The sequence below is a fragment of the Rana temporaria genome, chromosome 10 (genome assembly GCF_905171775.1).
Source record: "Rana temporaria chromosome 10, aRanTem1.1, whole genome shotgun sequence".
Classification (NCBI taxonomy): Eukaryota; Metazoa; Chordata; class Amphibia; order Anura; family Ranidae; genus Rana; species Rana temporaria.
In genome coordinates, this window is record NC_053498.1 from 79,945,645 (window position 1) to 79,968,787 (window position 23,143).

Genomic DNA, 23,143 nt, shown 5'->3' on the forward strand with positions numbered 1-23,143 from the left:
TTTCATTGCTCACTGATTTTAGTGCAAACTATGGTGGTATCTTGTAAAGAACTCTTCAAAGGACTGAATGTCCCCAAACAGCATAAATAGATGAAAAAATGGTACAGACGCACCAACAGTTCATATAGTTCAACTTTCATATCAGTCTCATCTGGGCAAATCCCAGTTTAGAAGAACTGTTTTGCTCATCGCTTCAGTCAAAATTACAAATTTTTAATATCGATAATGTATTAGTGATGTCAGTTATTTAACAAATGTAAATGGGGAAAATTGATTTAGTGCTAAAATTGGTTAGATAAAAATGGGAATTTAGAGAATATTTGATCTCGGCTGTGTTTTAGTAACACACTGGATGTGATTTATTTGGGTCTTGCACAGGAACTTGGCACTGTTCCACAAACAGAGATTATTACATGGGATTAACACACTAAGACTAGGGGAAAACTATGTACGTGGGTAGATAACTGGCTGATGAATACAGTTCAAAAGGTTGTAGTGGAACTGATTCAACATGAGCTTAAGTTATTATTGGCCTACCTCAAGGATAAGTTGCAGGGACTGTCCTTTCCTGTCTTTCAATTGGATGTCAACATAATTTTATTATATAACCTAAGAAAAAAGATGTTTTCATTCAATAAAAAAGTATCCCTCCTTTATTCTTGTGGCTGAGTGTAATGCCGCGTACACACGATCGGTCAATCCGATGAGAACGGTCTGATGGACCGTTTTCAGCAGACCAAACCGATCGTGTGTGGGCCCCATTGGTTATTTATCCATCGGTTAAAAAATGTGAAACTTGTTTTAAAATTAACCGATGGATAATTAACCGATAGAAAAAAAACAATCGTTTGTAGGCACGTCCATCGGTTAAAAATCCACGCATGCTCAGAATCAAGTCGACACATGCTTGGAAGCATTGAACTTCATTTTTTTCAGCACGTAGTTGTGATTTACTTCACCGCGTTCTGACACGATCGTTTTGTTAACTGATGGTGTGTAGGCACGACTGACCATCAGTCAGCTTCATCGGTTAAGTGATGGAAAAATCCATCAGACTGTTCTCATCGGATAGACCGATCGTGTGTACAGGGCATAAGAATATCACCTGAGTTCAGGCAGTTCCAGATTTATCTCAAAATGTGTACAATAGGAGTCAAAAGCCATCACAAGATGCATCCAAAATAACTTTTGCTTAAATATTAAATAATACATTTTGAACTAGCAGAGAAGGTCCTAACATTCTTTGTACATAAAAGTAATCCATATGTTTAAGCAAGCTCGCCTATTAATGACAAACTCTCATATTGCTCAACCTTAATTGAACACTTTACAGTAAGTTACATAGTTGCATAGTTAGTCAGAGCACTGTACCCACAGGCCGCGTACACACGGTCGGACAAAACCAATGAGAATGGACCGAGGTTCAGTTTCATCGGTCCAAACCGACCGTGTGTATAGCCCATCGGTCTGTTGTCCTTCGGTCCAAAATTTTAAAACATGCTTTAAAATCGAACGCATGCTTGGAAGCATTGAACTTCGTTTTATTCAGCACGTCGTGTGTTTGACGTCACCGCGTTCTGACCCGATCGGTTTTTGGAACGATGGTGTGTACGCACATCAGACCATCAGGCCACTTCAGCGGTGAACCGATGGAAATGGCCCGTCGGACCATTCTCATCGGTTTGGAACGACCGTGTGTACGCGGCCACAGTGGAAGGAAAAAAAAATGTTTAAAGCATATCCAATTTGCTTTACTGGAAGAAACAAAATCCTTCCTAAGTCTCATAAACTTGCAATTTTGAAAGTAAAACCCCTCCCAGGTAGCTGTGAGACACAGCTTTCTTAACTTCTTTGATCACAAGCCTCCTCTTTAGGGGTGCTACAGGGGTCCTGTAGCTTTGCTCCATACTTGGCACCTTTGGTAACTCAAATCCGATACTGGGCAATGCTACCACTCTTAGAGTATTGCATTGGTAAGCTAAGCAAATTGAATTTTCACCCTCTTAATACAAAGCTAGAAAGATATTCTGTCTATCTTGAACTGACATATTATCCCTGGTGTGAATTGAGTGTTCTATCGAAGATGTTTGTCAGCAGCATGCCAAGCAAAGACATAAAGATGTTTTTCCAGAAGGCCTTTCAAGGCCTGCAGCTGATCCAAATGCAGATCCAAATCCCCCAACTGCACCTGTTCCAACAGCCATTCCACCCCAGTGTAAGTGAAGGTGGACATACATCAGACTGGCATTCAATTCTGGGTTGCACATTAAGGTCCTGCACTCAATTATTTTTAAGATCAGTCAGTTATGACTCAACCAACCTTATCTTTTCACATGTCCCAAAGAGACTAAGCCTTCTCTCTGCCTCCCAATTTCAAAGGAATCCAGAATCTGTTCCCAGCTCCTGGGGTTTGCACAGATTGGGAGTCAGGAAAATGTTTTTAGGGAATGCAAGAGAATAAGTGTTATCAGTATATTCTAATCACGGTTGAAAAAGACAAGAACCTCTATTAGAGACTACTGCTACATCAAAGTGCTATATAACAATATTGACAAATAATTTTTTTTTTAATTGACTGGACACCTGGCTACGTCTGACACCTCTCTTGGATCACCCCTGCCTGTTATATCTGCTGCTCACTTATGTTACCGACCTTGGCTTGGATTTCTGACTACATCTCTGCTTCCTGATTTGGTACCCCACCGCCAGCACGTTACTGACTTCTGCCTGTTCCCAACCTTAAACCTAATCCTGACCCTGCACCTGTCTGCCTGGCTTCCACTGAACAAGGCCTGTGACCAGATTTCATACAACCACTGGAAGGACTCCTGTGTCTCCAAGCTGCAGCTCACTACTAAAGATTCCTGGCACTTGAACACACCCACTGCCCTAGCAGTCCTTGTCTCCACTACCAGGATTGCTTGGACGGTAATTGCATAAGAAGCCACCCTCTTCATCTTGGGCTTCAAAGTCAGGTACATGACACTTGCAGCTGATCTTTTCCCTGTTACTAAATTACTATGTAGCACCCTCTACCATAGGTAGGTGCTAGAATAGGATTTTTCTAGGTTAAACTGTCAGCACAGGTAAATTTAGGCAGGCCTATGCTTCAGGCTAGACCTGCCTGTTTTGATCGGGTGGTTGGGGTAGCAATGAGTGTGGTCACCTGTGCTCTAGTTCTGAGGCGCCTCCCCTGCCTCTGGTGAGAATGTACAGAGAAGGAGTCAGGGCCTGGGACTGGAGTAGCAGACAGCTTGTGTGGGAGCTCTGACCAATCCCCACTTGGTAGTGTAGTGCTGGGTGCAGAGGCATGCCAGGGAGTCTGTGAGGGAGCATCGTCATTACGTGGCCAGTGATGAGGAGTCCTGGGTCAGAGGAGAGACTGTGGGGAAGTGTGTCAAATCGATGTCGCCTGAGGGCGCAGGATTTGCAGGTCAGGCAAATCAGTAGTCCATCACCAAGTACAAGCTGTTAAACTACTAGCCCCCCCCCCCAGGGGAGGGGTACTGCAGGCCTTGGGCCTAGTAACTACACAGTCAGCTACCACCAAGTACAACTGCTTACAGCCAGCAATCTGGGATTATTCAGAGTGGTCCCTTTTTGTCATAATGAAGATGATGGGACAGGATCTAATAGTTTTACAGTGGAAGTTATGTGCAGGAAGAGGGAAGTCTGCAGGAGCAACAGTCTGCAGGAGCTAGTGCAGAGAAAAAGGAGCAATAATCTGCATGGTGATATGAAGGGGAAGAGACTGTAAAATGTTAGAAGTACATCAGTTCTTCAAAGCTATTCTAATTCATCAATGTTCACTACATATGATGGAAAAACAACATGTTCTATGGGCATCCAATATCCCCTTTACCCCAACCAGTTACATCCCCCAATAAACAAAAATAAAACAATGCAAATGACTGTTCATTTTCTCTGAGGTGATAGATGAAGGTCTGGCAGCAGGGTGATTTGGTGGATGTTTGTTACTAGTAGAAACCAACCGCTACAACTATGTCATTTTAAACAATGAATCTCTGTATGGTGGGGGCCATATTGGATGAGGCAGGTCTTTGTTTCCAATGTCAGAGCCCCCATCCTCCCACATGACTGTTGATCTAATGACAAGAGGGTGGGATATATTTTTTTTTAACAAGGAGTAAGAGGGGGATATTTAGGAAGGAGAGGAAGAAGTTCGAAGAGCACAGATCTATAGAATGAATAAAGCAGGAGCAGATTATCCGTGAAAGTCTTTATGTACAACTTCCTTATTAGTAAGGAGTAACAGTGAGCAACACAGTAGGGGCATCACTAAATCACACTCAAATGAGACAGTCAGGGACAACAATATCTCCAAGTGCACACTGCAGATATACAGCTATTATGCTGTAGGCACAGGTAAAGCTAGACATAAGGGGCCAGATCCACAAAGAACTGCCTGTCTTTAGGCAGGCGTAGCGTATCTTGACCCCATGTAAATGATGTTTTTTTTGAACGGCGCATGCGCCGTCCGTAGGGGTATCCCAGTGCGCATGCTCGAAATCACGTCGCAAATAGTCAATGCTTTCGACGTGAACGTAATTTACGCAAAGCACTATTCGCAAACGTTTTAGGCAAACGACGGAAAATTTGACGCTGTCCCGACGTCCATACCTAACATTGCGTACACCTCATAGAGGCAGGGGTAACGTTACGCCGAAAAAAGCCTTACGTAAACGACGTAAAAAACTGCGCCGGGCGGACGTACGTTTGAGAATCAGCGTATCTAGCTAATTTGCATACTCTACGCGGAAATCAACGGAAGCGCCACCTAGCGGCCAGCGTAAATATGCACCTAAGATCCGACCGCGTACTAAGACGTACGTCAGTCGGATCTAGCCCACATTCAGTCGTCTCTTGTTTTGTGGATACAAAACAAAGATACAACGGTGCATCGTAGAACTTACGCGGCGTATCAATAGATACGCCGCCGTAAGTTCTTTGTGGATCTGGCCCAAGAAGTGCACTGTTATTTGCAAGGAGGCATTGACGATTAATGGTAGAGTTTTAAGGGTACTAGACACAATTAAAATTTCATGGGACTAATCATGTTAGCCTGCTATTCGGTCAACTCCACCCCTCTGACCCCACAGGACAGCCCCCTTGCAAAATAAAAGGACTCCCCTCACAATTTTGTTCTTTTTTGTCTGTGGGACAACTATTTCTGCTGTTCAAAAATGTTCTAAAGAGATTTAAAGATGCCATACCTTCTCACCTAGGTCAGCCTCTCCAGGTGGAGGGCTCCCTGATCAAAGGTGAATCCTCCATGTCAGGAGTGCCATGGTGCCCAGGCAAATTAGAGCTGCCCAAATAGTGCACTTGCAGGGTGCATAAAGGGCCCTTTGTTCAGTCAGCCTTATCCTATGGTTTCTCCTTGGTGGCCGGTTGGGTACCAGTTCCCATGAGCCATCTGCTTTCTGCATTGCCCTTCCTTGTAATGGCACCACCTGTGGCCGGGTGGTGTTTCCTTACTGGATGCTGGAGGTCTCGCTGGCACTAGAAAAGATCCCATCCTTGGTGAGGGTGGCTTCTCCTTCTTAAAGGAGTTTGGGCACTGGGGAGTGGAGGCTGCTACAGGACTGGTGTTTTTTTTGCACTTGGCCATAGGCAAGGTTGGTCTGCAGGAGCTGGGCAAGTGAAGTTTTCATCTTATGAGCAGATTTAATTTTCAATCACATTGAACATATACATAGTACCACTATTCTATGCATAAAGCATCCATTCCACACTTTACAGTCTTCACATCTAACTCTTAAAACACCAAGCCCCTGTGAAAAAAAAGAGAAAAAAAATCTAATGAAAACCAACATTGTTTAAACCTCTGTGCATTTGCTAATAGTTTCTTATGGTAGTTGCATGGTGCTGTGATTTATCTTACAACATTAAAGGCTGCATTCACACCTGAGCGTTTTGTCGCCTGAAGCGCGACGCTCAAATACGCTAGAGGGGAAAAAATACATTATTTACTATGGAGATTGTTCACATCTGCACGCCAATACGCCCGACTCCGAACGACTGAAGCTCAAACAAGTTCCGGACCCTTTTTTGTCGTATCGGGCGGTTTGGTCGTTTTTGAGCGTTTCCATTTCCCATAGAAAGTAATGGAAACGCTTGATTCAAGTGACTTGCGCGACAACGAGCGTTTGCTATGGGCGTTTCGTCGCTTTAATCAATAGAACATTTCACCCACGCAGAAGATTAAAAAAATCTACCAACATAGCAACAAGTGATGAAAAGATGATAATTTTTCCTATTGGCTAAAATAAAAAACGTCGGACGACGCTGTATGCAAACGCGCAAATAAGCATGAATATGACGCTCAGGTGTGAATGGTTGTAAAGGTTCGTTATTATTTTCTAAATAGGTTCCTTTAAGCTAGTGCATTGTTGGTTCACTTACCTTTTCCTTCAATTGCCCTTCTAAATGTTTTTTTTCTTTGTTTTCTTTGTCTGAATTTCTCACTTCCTGTTCCTTCTCAGTAAGCTGTTCAGTAAGCTGTTCTTAATGACTTTCCACCGCTCAGATGACGGTGTGAAGTTTACTGAGGAGAAACGGGAAGTGAGAAATTCAAACAAAGAAAAAAAACATTTAGAAGGGAAATCGAAAGAAAAGGTAAGTGAACCAACAATGCACTAGCTTAAAGTGGAGTTCCACCCATAAATATAACATTACATCAGTAGTTTTAAAAAAATGTCATTAGTCCTTTACGAAAATTTTTTTTTTTTTTAGATGCCTTCAAAGTGTTGTTGCTAGGCAGAATAGTTAATCTTCCCACTTCCTGCACCTAGGTGCTTAATGCTTCCTAACCTACACCGCACAGACTCCTGGGAATGTAGTGAGTGTAACTTTCCAGGAGTCTGGGCACTCCCCAGTCTCGAAGAATCATATGACTTGGACAGCACAGGTGCTGAAACCTGATCTGACACTGCTTGTGCAGCACTGAGCATGTGCGAGATCTGCAAGGCTGAAATCCAGGAAGTCATACAGTCTGGCTTCAGTCTGGCTGCTGCTGTAACAACCTAACAAAACGGACCTTAGTTTACAGACTAACTTTACTAGAATACATTAAGCTTGTGTATTACAGGGGTATTTATATTTAAAAAGTGAAATTGTGGCCGGAACTCTGCTTTAAAGGAACCTATTTAGAACATAAAAGACAAACCTTTACAACCTCTTTAAAAAAACATAACAATTGCATATCTGAATAGTTATTAAAGTGGAGGTTCACCCGGAAATGTTAATTTTTAACATTAGATTGATGCTCATTTTGTCAAGGGGAATCGGGTAGTTTTTTTTAAAAACGAAGCAGTACTTACCGTTTTAGAGAGAGATCTTCTCCGCCACTTCCGGGTATGGGCTGCGGGACTGGGCGTTCCTATTTGATTGACAGGCTTCCGACAGGCTTCAGACGGTCGCATCTATTGCATCACGATTTTCCGAAAGTAGCCGAACGTCGGTGCGCAGGCGCCGTATAGAGCCGCACCGACGTTCGGCTTCTTTCGGCTACTCGTGACGCGATGTATGCGACCGTCGGAAGCCTGTCGGAAGACTGTCAATCAAATAGGAACGCCCAAACCCGAAGACCATACCCGGAAGCGGCGGAGAAGATCGCTCTCTACAACGGTAAGTACTGCTTCATTTTTAAAAAAAACTACCCGATTCCCCTTCACAAAATGAGCATCAATCTAATGTTAAAAAGAAAATTCAGGTGAACTCCCGCTTTAAAACTCCGGAAATATTTTAAAAATGTGGTCTGGTATAACAGTTTGGAGATGGTATAATAGTTTTATTTTTTAGTAGGACTTTTTTTTGTTGTGTTTGTGTGCACTATTGGTGATTTCAGCATATTGCTATTAAAAATTGTGTTTCATTTGCACAACATTCCTGCAATGTACAAAATCAACAGTACCACCTATCAGAAAATGTGTTGTTTGGGAGATTCTTTTGAAAATCTTGAAGCTCTTACTACACACAAGAAAACAATCAAATGTGTTTTTATTGTTCTTTTATTGTTTTCTTGTAACATTTAAAGACTTTGCGGAAATACACCTTAAAATGTTCACCCTAAAAAACTTCAACAAAGTTTCTTTAGGGTGTATCTCCTACATTCAGGTAATCTCCATCTGCTGCTGCTTACCCACCACTGTTATTGGCAATTACTGGCTGACAAGAGGACATTACTTTGTGAAGTACTTTGTATTAAAAAGGAACTCCACTGCCTCTGAGCACCACAAATCAAAAATGCTGAATTCAGACTATGAAAAACTCAATACATGCTATACAACAGAGTGTTCTCAAAGCTACTAATGCATTAATTTTGTTTAGAGTGAAATACACCTGGTTGGTCCTGACTTCAGCTGTCCCTCCCATCTTCTCTGTGTCCCCACTGCAAGCTGAGTTTGTGCAGACAAGCTAGTCTCCTCTATGGAGCATGCATAATTTCAGTTCCCTTTCTAAGCTCTTCATTTGCTCCTTTTACTTATCTGTACAGCCCACATGGCTATAGACTCACACATGTGGGCATATGCACAGTAATAAATGACAATCTCCTTCCTCCCTTCTCCGCTATCTGGTGCTTCTCCAGGCTTTTCCGTGCCATCGGAGGCCCGGAGAACGAATCTCCCACCGCTGAATGGGGAGGATAGAGATGACCGGTGACCAGATGGTCATCTCTATGGCCGTCGGAGGCCCAGAAGTAAACAAAGCCGCAATCGCAGCTGAAAGCATGAGATTGTGATTTTTTTTTTCCGCGATCTCATGCTTTCCAGCCTGGAGGAGAGATGTGGGGTCTTATTGACCCCGCATCTCTCCATAAATAGGACCTGTCACACACTATTATTATTACAAGGGATGTTTACATTCCTTGTAATAAGAATACAAGTGATAAAAAACAATAAAAAAATGTGTAAAAATAAAGTAAAAAAATAAAAATAAATTTAAAACGCCCCTGTACCCAGTAGCTTGCGCTCAGAAGCGAACGTGCACGGAAATCCCGCCCACATATGTAAACGCTGTTCAAACCACACATGTCAGGTATTGTCGCGTGTGTTAGAGCGAGAGCAATAATTCTAGCACTAGACCTCATCTTTAACTCTAAACTGGTAACCTGTAAAAAAAATTAAAGCATCGCCTATGGAGATTTTTAAGTACTGAAGTTTGGCACCATTCCATGAGTGTGCGCAATTTTAAAGTGTGACAAGTTATGTATCTATTTACTCGGCTTAACATCATCTTTCACATTATACAAAAAATTGGGCTAATTTTACTGTTTTGTTATATTTTAATTCATGAAAAAAAAAACATTTGAAAAATCATTGTGCAAATATCGTGCAAGATAAAAAGTTGCAATAACCGGCACTTTATTCCCTAGTGTGTCTGCTAATATATATATATATAATGTTTGGGGGTTCTGAGTAATTTTCTAGCAAAAAAAATATGATTTTTACATGAAAGAGAGAAGTGCCAGAATAGGTGTGGTATGGAAGTCGCTAAAAAGGAAAATTAATTTTTGTCTGAAGATCAGATATTAAACAAAATATGATTTGTTCATAAGAGATATAAAGGTGCAAGAGTTGAAGTTGTTATCTCTTTCTCACCCAGCCCCAGCATCCCTTTAAATGGGTCTTTATGCCAGTGGCGGTATGGACTTCCTGATTATGTGACCTATGTGATTGACTTCACAGTGAAAAAATACCCAGATCCATAGCACCACGCAAGACTCTCTTCTTCTGCCATACATGGACAATCCAGGTGCTGGCTTCAACAGCCCATCGCTGCTCTTTATTAACACCTTCTTGCCCGGCCATAAAGCAGAATGAAGGCCGAGTGGTGGCTTTACCGTTCCGACTGGACGTCATATGACATCCTTTGCATTGCGCCACAGCACATCAGTGTCCATCAGTACAACATATCAGTGTCCATCAGTGAAGGGTATCAGTGCCGCCTATCAGTGCTGCCATATCAGTGCCACTCAGTTTCCATCAGTGCAGCCTCATCATTGCCCATGAGTGTAGCCTCATCAGTGCCCATCAATGCAGCCTATCAGTGCCCATCAGTGCAGCATCATCAGCGCCGATCAGTAAGAATAAAATTTACTTATTTGCAAAATTGTATACCAGAAGCAAAAAAAAAGGTTTTATTGTTTCAAAACTTTCAGTCGTAAGTCTGAATGGCCGCCGTCGTATCTATGCGCCTGATTCATAGAATCAGTTACGCATTGATTTGGCCAAGATACGAGCGGCGTAAGTCTCCTACGCTGTCGTATCTTGGGTTGCAATAATTACGCTGGCCGTTAGGTGGCGCTTCCTTGATTTCCGCGTCGAATATGTAAATGAGCAAGATACGCCGATTCACGAATGTACGTACGCCCGTTGCAATTAGTTACGCCGTTTACTTAAGACATATGCCGGTGTAAAGATAAAGCTGGTCTCTAGGTGGCGCAGCCCATGCAAAGTATGGACGTCGGAACAAGCGTATCTTTTTACGTTGTTTGCGTAAGTCGTACGCGAATAGGACTATGCGTAAGTTACGTTCACGTCACAGGCATTGAGCCAACGTATCTTTGGGCATAAATACGACGTGATACTGAGCATGCGTGCGCATGCGCCATTCGTTCGGCCATGCATTTACATGGGGTCAAGCCTCATTTAAATACAACATGCCCCCTACCAGCCTACTTTGAATTACGCGCGCTTACGCCGGCCCATTTGCGGTACGCCGCCGTAACTTAGGACGCAAGTGCTTTGTGAATAGAGCACTTGCCTCTCTAAGTTGCGGCGGCATAGCGTAAATACGATACGCTACACCCGCGCAACGTAGAACGGCCGTACGTGAATCTAGGCCTTAGTGATTAAATACCACAAAAAGCAAGCTTTATCTATCTCCAAAAATGATAAATATTTCATATGGGTACAGTGTTGCATGACCGCGCAATTGTCATGTACAGTGCAACAGCGCTGAAAATTGTCCTGGACAGGAAGTGGGTGAAAGTGCCCTGTATCTCAGCTCTTCTTTATGTATTTGTATCAGATTATCAGAAAAAATACCACATGAATCATGTCTCCACCCAAAAGCCAACCTATCTTAATGTGTTTCACCACTCCCGCCTTGCTTGTGAGCAAGAAAAGCTGATATTGGACTGTGGCTAGTATATATTTTTTTGACTTTCAAAAAAGCCTGGCCCACCAGTTCATAATCCTGACTAGAGACTAAGGCCCCGTACACACGAGAGGATCGATCCGCTGAAATTGATCCGCGGATCGGTTTCAGCGGATAGATCCGCTGGTGTGTACGATCCAGCGGATATTTATCCACGGATATATTTCGGGCCGACCAATTTCCAGCTGATAAAAATTTCTTAGCATGCTAAGAAATCTATCCGCTGGAATCGGCTCCAGCGGATCGATCCGGTGGTCTGTACAGACTCACCGGATCTATCCGTCCGAACACATCCCTCGCATGCGTCGTAATGATTCGACGCATGCGTGCATATCCTTATATGACAGCGTCGCGCGCGACACGTCACCGCGGACGGAATTCCGCGGGGATTTTGATCTCCTGGTTAGTACAACCAGGAGTTCAAAACCTGCCAGAGGATTTATCCACGGATACGGTCCGGAGGACCGTTTCCGCGGATAAATCCTCTCGTGTGTACCCGGCATAAGACTTCGTACACACCATCGAACATGTCTGCTGAAACTGGTCCGCGGACCAGTTTCAGTAGACATGTTCGGTCGTGTGTACGGCCGACCGGACAATTTTCCACCGGATCGGACAGGTTTCCAGCGGACGAATGTTTCTTAGCATGCTAAGAAACATGTCTGCTGGAAGCCTGTCCGTCGGACATGTTCGGTCGTCTGTACGACTTACCGGACATGTCCGCTCGGCCGCAAGCCCTTGCATGCGTCAAAGTGATTCGACGCATGCGTGGAAGCATTGACCTTCCAGGGTCGCGCAAGTCGCTGCATCATCGTCGCGGCGACGGCGCGGCCACGTCACCGCGTATCCTGTCCGCGCGGATTTCGGTTTGATGGCGTGTACAACCATCAGACCGAAATCTCCGAGCGGACATGTCCGATGAAAACGGTCCGCGGACCGTTTTCATCGGACATGTCCCCTCGTGTGTACGAGGCCTAAGAGGTGTCAAGGACAGTTTGGTCACTGGAAGAGACACAGAAACCTCGGCTGTCCATGGATGCATACGTGCAGTGGGTGGGTGTTAAATCCCACTATCTCATATGCGTTACAGGGGCAGCAAGAGGTTAAAGTGGTTTTAAATGCATATTTTTTATTATAATAATAATAAAAAAAATTATATTCACTTGCCGTGTGCAATGGTATTGCACAGAGCCGCCCCAAACCTCCACTTCTGGGATGCCCCGATGGTGATCTTGGTTCCTCCTGTTCTGTGTCTGCCCCCATAGCAAGTATTTGTCAAACCAGCAGCTGATCAGCATCCGATCAGTGCTGGCAGTTAATGGCTGTAAGCGCTGACTGGTATGTGCTGGTGGGGGCGGTTCCCCTGTCAGAGCACAATAGCACAGCAGGTAGAGCTTTGTGCTAAAAATGCATAGTTAGTACAGCCAGAGGTGGCTCTAGGCTTTGTGAGGCCTTAGGCAAAACTTGACATGGGGCCCCACTCACACCCTGGCCGGTGGGGGTTTGTGGGCAGGGGGCTTATCGGAATTTGGACGCCCCCTTTAATAAGGCGGCCCCCAGATCCTGCTCTTTAACAACTAAGGGGTGGGGGCCACCCAGTGATGTCACCTGGTGAACCCGCCCCCTTGTGACGTCATTGACAGAGGGCATGCTGGGTCATTGACGTCACAAGGGGTGGTGTCACCGATATTCACTGGTTGTTAGGGGCCCCGCTCCTGAGTCAGGGCTCTTAACGCTGCCTGAGCACAGCAGCATTAAGGTCCCCTGTCCCTCAAAACTGGGGTAATGCATTGGGTAAGTTAAGTGGCCGCAAGGCCCCTGTGAGTGCGAGGCCTTAGGCGACTGCCTAATTTGCCTAATTAAACAGCCGCTTCTGAGTACAGCAAGCAAAGGTTTTTTTCGTCATTGCTGTTACTAGAGGTTTAAAGAATCATGGGACACATAGTTTTGTTAGTTGCACCTAATATCTGTGGGATGTGATATAGCACACCTTACATACTTACCTGGTGGCAGACGGTAGCTACTCTCCTAAAGGGGGGAGAGATGAAGTCACTAAATATAAAGTTTGTTTGAAACTGCAGCAAGTTATTGAGTGAGACAAAGAAACTTAGGACAAATCTTCATAATTCCTGGGGATGCCAGATAGATTTAGACCTGGGAATCTATTTCAGAATTGTCAAAAATCATTAAAATAAAGGGTCCAGCATACACTAATACTGATTGATACACTCAGGGGACAGAAAACACATTTCAATATTTTTCTAATATTGATCACTGTTTTAAAGCTATACTTTCTTACACCTCCCAACTTTTTGAGATGGGAATTAGGGACATCTATTAGCAAAAGTATATAGGCATAGGATACACACCCTGCAATGCCCCCTTTAAGGAGAATTACACACACAAAAAAAATGTTAAACCAACAAGTGCGTCTTTTACCACTATTATTCCGTTATATTGGCTTTTGGAATTTACAAATGCAACAATTTAGAAATTAGATGAAAGGTTTAGCAGTGTGAAACACTTTTTTGAAAGATAAATAGTGCATTTTATATACAACTATATACATCAGACCAAACGGAGGGACAAATGAGGAGGAAAGAGGGACAGAGGGACTTTTTTCCAAATCAGGGACAGTAGGGAGTATTTTTTTCTTATGAAAGAGCTATAGGATCAAGCCTTACTTGGAGTATTATCAAATGTGACTGAACGTCCAGCACCCAGATTGAGTGCCTCCATAAAGATATAGGTTCCTTTAGTCTGAAACCTGGAACCAGACATTATAGCTGAGCACCCAAGATCTAGATTAGGGATGAGCCGAACACCCCCCAGTTCGGTTCACACCAGAACATGCGAACAGGCAAAAAATGTGTTAGAACTCGCAAACACTGTTAAAGTCTATGGGATACGAACATGAAAAATCAAAAGTGCTAATTTTAAAGGTTAATATGCAAGTTATTGTCATCAAAAGTGTTTTGGGCACGGGTCCTGCCCCAGGGGACATGTATCAATGAAAAAAAAAGTTTTAAAAACTGCCGTTTTTTTCAGGAGCAGTGATTTTAATAATGCTTAAAGTGAAACAATAAAAATGAAATATTCCTTTAAATTTCCGTACCTGGGGGGGGGGGGTGTATAGTATGCCTGTGAAGTAGCGCATGTTTCCCATGTTTAGAACTGTCCCTGCACAAAATATAATTTCTAAAGGAAAAAAAGTCATTTAAAACTACTTGAGGCTATTCATGAATTGTCGGGTCCCAGCAATACAGATCAAAGTCATTGAAAAAGCACCAAAATAAAAAAAATGGCGTGGGGTCTCATCGCTGCATGTTGCATGCTGCACAACTTCGCCGTGAGAAAGGGCCTGGAGATTGACATACGTGATGACCTGACCCCCGAACCAGACAATCCCACCCTGACCGAGGCTACCCCGTCTTCTGAGGGAAGAGCAGTCAGGAGATGCCTCGCAGTAGGCATATTTGCACGTTAAACCCACACATTAATCATGGCACAAGCAGAATGCACGCATGCACACCACTGTGGTCCCTAGCACACACACCCCACATCCTCATCAAATTGGATTAGCCCAAGTCCACCATTCAGGACTTGTGGGCAGCAACACCGCGCCAAGGCTCCAATTATGTTGCTGTACATTCATACACCATTCACACGGACCTGGGGATCAATTCTCCCTGGTCCTGGGGATCCCTTCTCCCCAACAACCGAGGGTGACACCCCTTTTCCGGCAGGAATGTCACCCCCACATTCATACATCAGTCACACTGTAGCCTGCCTGGGCTACAAAAAACTAAAAATACTCATAACCTGAGTCAAAATAGAAAAATATACATAAAATACTCATAACCTGAGTCAAGATAAAAAAAAATTACCGGCGCTGCCGTGCCCCGCGCCTGCCGCGGCCACGGCCCTGGCCCCGGCTCCTCAGGGGAGACTCATTGGGGGGGACATCAGGAGAAGCATCCCCTGGTCTCAGCACACCTGGCGGCCTGCCCTCCAACACCAGGGCGATACGGGTGAGGACCACATTGGTGTCCTCATGCAGCCTCACCCCCGCCTGGATGGCTGCCGTGTTGGCCCTGACAGCCTCTGTGAGGGCGCGGACATCTTCACCCACGCCTGCTGTGGTGGCCTGCATATCAGCCATGCAGGTGACCAGAACTGATGAGTTGCATGCCACATCCTGCACAGAATCCTTCGTGGAGGCCATGCTGTCTGCCATGTGGTGCATTCTCCTCACCACCTTACCCAGATGGCGGGTCTGGCAGGCCTGGTCCCTCCGGATGTTTTCAGGCAGGACGTCTGCCACCCCCTTGTCTTCTGGGTCGCCTTCCTGGGTCCTGATGAGGCTTGGGGCCTATAAGAAGGGGAGACCCTTGGGGGGGAAGCCCTGTTGGGGGAGGAGTGGGAGGGGCTACCCCTGATGGAGGCCTGACTGGTGCCAGCACCCCAATGCATTCACATCATCTGCGATCTGTGCCAGGATCTCCCTCCTCCTGGCCTGGGTGGTGTTGACACTCTCTGGCCCATGGAGGTAACGATCATTCAGGGCCATGGCCCTGACAATGATGGCCTTCTCCTTTGGGTTGTAATTGTGCTTGCGCTTACTCTCTGCTGCTGGAGCAGACATGGCTCTAACAGAATAACCTGCACAAAAACCTGCACAAAAAAGGACAAAAGCACCTTGCTTCAGGGGGGGGAACAAACGGATGTACTTTTGCACTGGACGGGCGCATGTCTGGGCGCATTTATGCCCTGCGCGTATCTCACTAGTTACGCCGGGCCTAGTTCGTATCTCACTGATTACGCCGGGCCAAGTTCTGAGCATGCGCAGAGAGGCGCTGAACATAGTCAGCGTCATTGCGCATGCGCCGTCCGGCCGGCCCTTCATTTGCATGGGGTCACGGCTCATTTCAATGGAACACGCCCACTTCCTTCCTACTTTCAATTACGCCGGCTTACGCCTTGTAATTTACGCTGCGCCCGCGCATCGTCGGGCGCAAATACTCTGAGGATACGGTACTTGCCTCTCTAAGTTGAGCCGGCGTAACGTAAATGAGATGCGCTACGTCTATATATGCGCCGATGTACGTGGATCTAACCCTATGTTTTTGTTTTTGCTTGGAGGGTTTAATACTTACTTAACCGGTTCCCAACCGGGTCATGCAGATTTACTGCGGCACAATGGCTCTCCTGGGCAAAATTCCGTATATATACAGGTTTCCCTTTAAGAGGGTGCGCGCGCCACACTGGAGGTAAGCGCGTGACCCTGCTGAACAGCTGGGGACCCGATGCTCGGGGCCGGCGGCGATCGTGACCGATCGCATGCATGAGCGCCAGCACTGAGATTTGTGTAAACACACAAATCCCAGTGCTGGCAGAGGAGAGGAGACATGTTGTGTGTCCCTACTAAGTAGGAACAACGACCTGTCTCATCTCCTAGTCAGTCCTATCCCCCCACAGTTAGAACACACTGAGGGAACACACAATTAACCCCTTGATCGCCCCCTAGTGTAAACACCTTCCTTGCCAGTGACATTTACCCAGTAATCAGTGCATATTTATAATACTGATTGCTGTATAAATGTCAATGGTTCCAAAAATGTTTCAAAAGTGTCCGATTTGTCCGCAATGTCACAGTTTTGCTAAAATTCGCAGATCGCCGCCATTACTAGTAACAAAATAATTATAAAAATTACATAAAAATGTCATACATTTTTCCCATAGTTTGTATAACTTTTGCGCAAACAAATCAATATACCGGTACATTTATTGTGGTTTTTTTTTACCAAAAGTATGTAAAAGAATATATTTTGGCCTAAACTGATGAAGAAATGTTTTTTAAAAAACATTTTTGGGGATATTTATTACAGCAAAAAGTAAAAAATATTAAATTTTTCCAAATTGGTGCTCTTTTTTTGTTTATAGTGTAAAAAATAAAAATGCAGAGGTGATCAAATACCACCAAAAGAAAGCTCTATTTATGGTAAAAAAAAAAGGATGTAAATTTCGTTTGGGTATAGCGTTGCACGTCCATGCAATTATCAGTTAAAGCGAAGCAGTGCCAAATTGTAAAAAGTGCTCTGGTCAGGAAGGGGGAAAAATCTTCCAGGGTTGAAGTGGTTAATAAGGTCAAATAAAGACTGATGTCCATCAAGTTTAACTCCTTGCATTTCCTATTCCTAATGTTACCAATTTCACTACACATGAGGTAAAAAAAAAAAATTCTAACCCTGATGGTCAGCCAGATGTATTCCTTCAAACATTAAAACTATGTTTAACATAAGTTGTTGTAATGATGGATATTTTTCTTTGCAAATCAAATAATTAATACTAGTCAGAAGATATTGGTATAGCATAGTAATCCCCTGATAATTTGTTTGCTAATTGGGTTTCAGCCGTCGCAGTAAAGATACGCCGTTTACGTAAGGGGTTTTCAGGCGTAAAGTTATTCCACCAAATACATGGCGCAGCCAATGTTAAGTATGGCCGTCGTTCCCGCGTCGAAATTTAAAATATTTACGTTGTTTGCGTAACTCGTCCGTGAATGGGGCTGGCCGTAATTTACGTTCACGTCGAAAGCATGACGATTTGCCAACGTCATTTGGAGCATGCGCACTGGGATAGGTCCACGGACGGCGCATGCGCCGTTCATTAAAAACTTAAAATGCGTGGGGTCACTAGTATTTTACATAGAACAAGCCCTCAACCAGCCTATTTTGAATTAGGCAGGCTTACGCCGGCCCAGTTACACTACGCCGCCATAAGTTTCAGCGCAAGTTCTATGTGAATACAGGACTTGCTGCTCAAACTTGTGGCGGCGTAGTGTATCTGAGATACGCTACGCCCGCCTAATTCTACCTAAACCTAGCCCTAAATGTTTGATAGGCTTCACTAAAGCAGTCTATATTTTTGGGTTACATCCTGGGATCTGGTGTCGAGTGACAACCGCTTTCATTGATGACTAGCTCTCTATGGTATATCACATGCGTTTATGACAATTATAATTTATGGTCCAACACATTCACTAAGAGGCGTACTCCGAGTGTTTTAGGCTGGTGGTGGATCCCTTTTTCATCTAGATTGCACAGTGCACTTTCCAGGTGGTTGGATGCCGGTTCATCTCATTTAAAGGACTGTTTGCGATATATATAAACTTTTTACACTGATCTGTTTGTCTGTATTTTTACTGGCTGTTTCTTTGCACAATCACTTTAGCACGTTTGCACTTTATATATGTAGCACTTACCCCCGAAGGAGCTGCTGGTTTGTTTTGGGTGGCACGTTACCTCATGTATCTCCGCCGTCTAGGGTACTTGATGAGAGTTGTAGTAAATGGAATGTCCACACAACAGGTGTCTTTTCTGTGCTTTTATTACCCAGCCGGGTAAAAAACAATAGAACTTGGTGAAGAGTAGAGAAATAGTAGCAATTGAATAACAGATTCAGGTGTATGTAGATGGGAAACAGTCCTGCTTCCAACGACAACTTCTGTTTCACCACTCCAGCCAGAGTGGGTATAGTGCACCTGGACAGGTCTCTCTCACAAGCCTGGCAGCCAAAATGTCACTTGAACATGGGGCTAAGTCTCTGCCACAGACCCTCTCAATGGTTGAAAATAATAAAGATAGTAGTGGTCCAGAATCCTCCTTGACAGATTCAACACCCGGATCTCCTTCAGGTAGTTTAGGTAGGTTACCGACTGATAGGCGACCGACGTCCAGCCTCTCAGTACCGGGTTACCTTGGTCCCCGGTGGATGGTCAAAACCCTCTTGGAACACCAGCCTCTCTTGGTACGCCTCAGGCAGATTCTCCACTGAACAGCCTCCTCTAACAGGACTAATGCTTAGGACCTCCTCAGATTGGGGACCCAGCTGATCACTGGGCCCCAGCCACAGCTCAGATGTTCCAGACCAACGTGGTCCCAAAACAAGAAACACCGCGTAGCACGCACACCCTGGCTTGGAAGGCCATTTTGCCAGGGTGCCGTGGCATGGCTACCCTGATGGTGGGTGCCACACGTGAAAAAGACCCAGGAAAATGGCGTCTGCCTCTTAACCTCCCTGGTGGTATGATTCTGTCTGGAATTACGTACCAAAAGCGGTACAATTATTTTGCAAGGAAATTGGGCGTTTTATACTGTAGGTCTGTAATTTTTAGGAATAACTCACTTAAATCTGACCAAACAAGAGTCTTGTAGGCATCCCGGGTATGATTTTTTATAAAAAACAAAATTATAAATTATACAGTAATATAATAAATAATTATAAATAATTATAACAAATAATAATATAATTATAATAAAAATTATTCAATAATGTAATCAACTCAAAATCACTGAAATTTGCTCAGTTGCAGAATTGTCGCTGTCATTACTTTTATTTTCTTATGACGTATTTCCCCACAAATCGCTATCGCACAATTCTGCAAGTGATTCTAATTTTTTATCGCTGTTTTCTAGCTGCTCTAAAACCATTTTTGACATAAAGGGACACGTTTGGACAATCTACAGTTTTCAGGCAGAAAGAATAGTTTTTATTATACAAAAGAACATGTAGGGCACTGGGCAGACCACTAGGGACAAGGGGGGTGTGTATTTTTTACATACAGTACTGTAATCTATAAGATTACAGTATACTGTGTGTATTGTGTTTATTTACTTTTTTGAATTTGGCGCCGTTCTCCGCCCCCGTGCGTCGTAACGTCACAGGGAACGGAGATCGGCGGCACACGGGGACACTGTGAATCGAGCGAGGACACCGCTCGCTCACACAGTGGGGATGCATCGCAGGATCCAGGGACAAGGTGAGTAACTTGTCTGTGGATGCTGCGAGCAGGTAAGCCGCGCCGCTGCACACTCTGCACAGCTAACCCGAGCGTGACTCGGGATACCGATCGCAGCATGAAAAACCCACCCCGAGTCACGCTCGGGGATACCCCCAGGCAGGTTAAATATCCCCTCCTGCTGATAAGCTGCTGGGGAGAAATATGCCAAATCCTTGACTCCACTGCTGCCCCCTGTCGGCCTGGGGTGTCATTAGCACCCCAGAAACGACAGCATGAACCCACAGCACAGCCAAAGCTGAGACAGAGACTCAATTTGAACAGATTAACCTGGTCAGAGTCACTTAACTCTCTGACCCCCTCCAAATTTACACTAGCACTGGTTCTGAAAAGTAACCAAGCGCTACATATACATGTATGTATTTATGTTTATGAATTTATATTTTCTATTAACCCTGCTTATAATTTATACAAATTGGGATTTACACTCAAAACACTGCAATTACTGATAAAATACCATGTATATTGTGGTAAATTTAAATGGCCCATTGATTGATAGAAATTTGCAGATAATGCATTTATGTGAAAATACAATATCACCTATGCTTTAATGAATTAGCTCCAAAGTAAGATGTTATAACATCTCATCTTGCAAATATCTTTATAATAAATGTACTAATGATATGGTCTTGTCTTGTACACATGAGCTTGGATTCATCAGTTGCCAGTGTTACTTTTGGACCAAGCTCTGGCCTGTCTCCTAGGTCCTAGCCTCTCCCTGCCAGGGGAGCAGTGTTAATGAGCATATAGAGTGAGACATTCATTATGGAAAGCCAAGGTGCAAAGAGAAGTAAATAGTTTGCTTAGCTGTACTCATTAAATCCTGGCTTAGTGCTTGGGGTAGGGAGTGGGGCAGGGTGGCTCTTATGCTGAACACCCTATATGAAGACATATTGGGGTATTACAAAAGGCCATACTAAGCTGGTATAAATATACAGCAATAATGATGTTTTTTTGTATGTAAAGGCAAGCTTTCAAAACATAATTTAAAATTGGTCTAGTAACTACAAATATAAGATATAGACCTGGCACAAAAACAACATCTAAAAGAACATATAAGTATATAAAAGGCAAGAATGTACAAAAACTATGTATTGTGTTTTTTATTAAATTATATTTATTTGAGAAATGTGTCAACCTAATAAGAGTTCAAATAAAGCACAACATTAAAAGCAATCAAGATAGGCCAAAAGGTTATAGGAGTCTACGAGGAGCAAATCCTAGTTAACTCTTTGCTCCTAGCCCAGAGTTTCAGGTAAAAGCTCCAACACAGTGCAATTCCTCTTCCAGGCAGTGACTTCTAGTACAATGACATGCAGGTACGAAGAAGTTCTATAGACACAAATGTGCAGGCATTGAGGCAAAAGTATTGACTTATGTACAGTAAAACGTTGGTTTGAGAGTAACTTGGTTTGAGAGCGTTTTGCAAGACAAGCAAAATGTTTAAATAAATTTTGCCTTGATATACAAGCGATGTCTTGATATAAGAGTAGCGTCATGTCACAACTGAGTATAAAAAAGAAGAGAGGAGCCTATAAGTGTAGCAATATGGTTACATTATATGAAGGTACAACATTTATCAACTTATTGCTACACTTAGAGAGGCCTCTCTTCTCTTTTATACCCTGTAAAAAAAATGCTTTGATATACCAGTCCTCTAGATTACACACATGTTTCTGGAATGAATTATGCTCGCAAACCAAGGTTTTACTGTATTTATTTTCTTTATGTATATAATGCCAACATGCTACTTTCCAGAGCACATAGACAATCTGTGAGGGTAATTGCTGTGGGACATGCACATAGCAATAAGTAAACTGACCGACATTAGGCTTACCTAATAGAATGAACTGTTGGATGGGATTTTAAAAACTATACATTAAAGCCTAGTACACACTACTATCTTTTTCCGTTTAACCCAACGGGTTAAACAAAAAAGAAAACCTTGCAGGTCTGGTCAGAGCAGGAAAGATGCCTGTCTTACTTTCGGAACTACGACGGCCATCTTTCCTCCTCACTCCCTCCTCCTTCTGCAGCTGCTGGTTGGCTTTTTCCTATGGAATCTATGGTTAGAGCCAGAGATTATACTACTAACATCCTTATCAATGGATCTTGTAAGTGTTTTTAACAAATTATGCATTAAAATATTGTTGAAATACTGCACTTAGCAGAGCCTTTGTGTTTCTTTTTCCATAAACACGTGCCGAATGTCAGCTGGTTTCTATTGAACCGGCCGATGTCGTCCGACATTCGTCCGAACCGGTCGAATGCTCCGCCCACAAGCTATAGTAGAATTCTAATGTTGTTTGACTAGTAATAATTATAATTATTAATTATTACTACTTGTCAAACAACATTAGATTTCTTCTATAGCCTATGGGCAGAGCATTTGACTGTAAATGCCCGCTCGCGGAGATCGTATGTTTTTAGCTGCTTCGTCGAATCTTCATGTCGAACGGTATTACTGCAGGTTCGATAGACACAGATCACTATTGTCACCGTCATGTCTAAACTTCTATTTATCAACATCAAACTGTTGTCACAACGATACAAAAATATAATGGAAATATGAAAATAAAGCATTTTTTTAATTTCAGATCTTTCGGATTTTGAATTCTGCGCATTCGTTATAATTTTGTTAAAACTAACACGAAAATCCCTGAAATTCGGGCGAAACTGCATTCGGATGATAACAAATGCACATGTCTAATAATTTAGAGCAACAAGGTATTGTTGAAAAAGTGTTTACAACCTAATTAGACAAGGGTATACATGAATGTGCATGTTTTTATGAAGTGGTGACACATATATTTGGATTGTGCAGGGGTGGAATGGTAAAAGCATTCTAGGAATGTTCCTCTAGCTTCTATTGGATTAAAATGTTACTTCACTGTTAACGAACAAAGATGTTTTCCTCAAATAGATTTTCCATTAATTACTTGATTTTATTCTTTGCATGTTCAGACATAGTAGGTTTCTTTTATAGAACATAGTACTAGCCTGAATCTCTCTATTTAGAGATATTCATGAGAGGCATCCAATATGCACATGTGCTATTATAACCAACATTATTTAAGAGAAAAAATACACACAAAAGAG

General features: G+C 43.4%; 1 protein-coding gene across 2 annotated transcripts in view; it reads right to left on the minus strand.

The window, feature by feature from the left end:
- LOC120915226 (serine/threonine-protein kinase SBK2-like) overlaps positions 1–23,143 on the minus strand; it is a 119,660-nt gene that overhangs the window by 55,407 nt on the left and 41,110 nt on the right. Inside the window, exon 1 of one of the 2 annotated variants that reach the window (XM_040325558.1) lies at positions 6,427–6,461. The exons of the other annotated variant lie outside the window; for it this stretch is intronic. The gene's annotated coding sequence lies outside the window, so the exon portion shown is untranslated. Of the gene's footprint in view, positions 1–6,426; positions 6,462–23,143 lie in introns of those variants that run through there. 2 annotated transcript variants of the gene reach the window in all.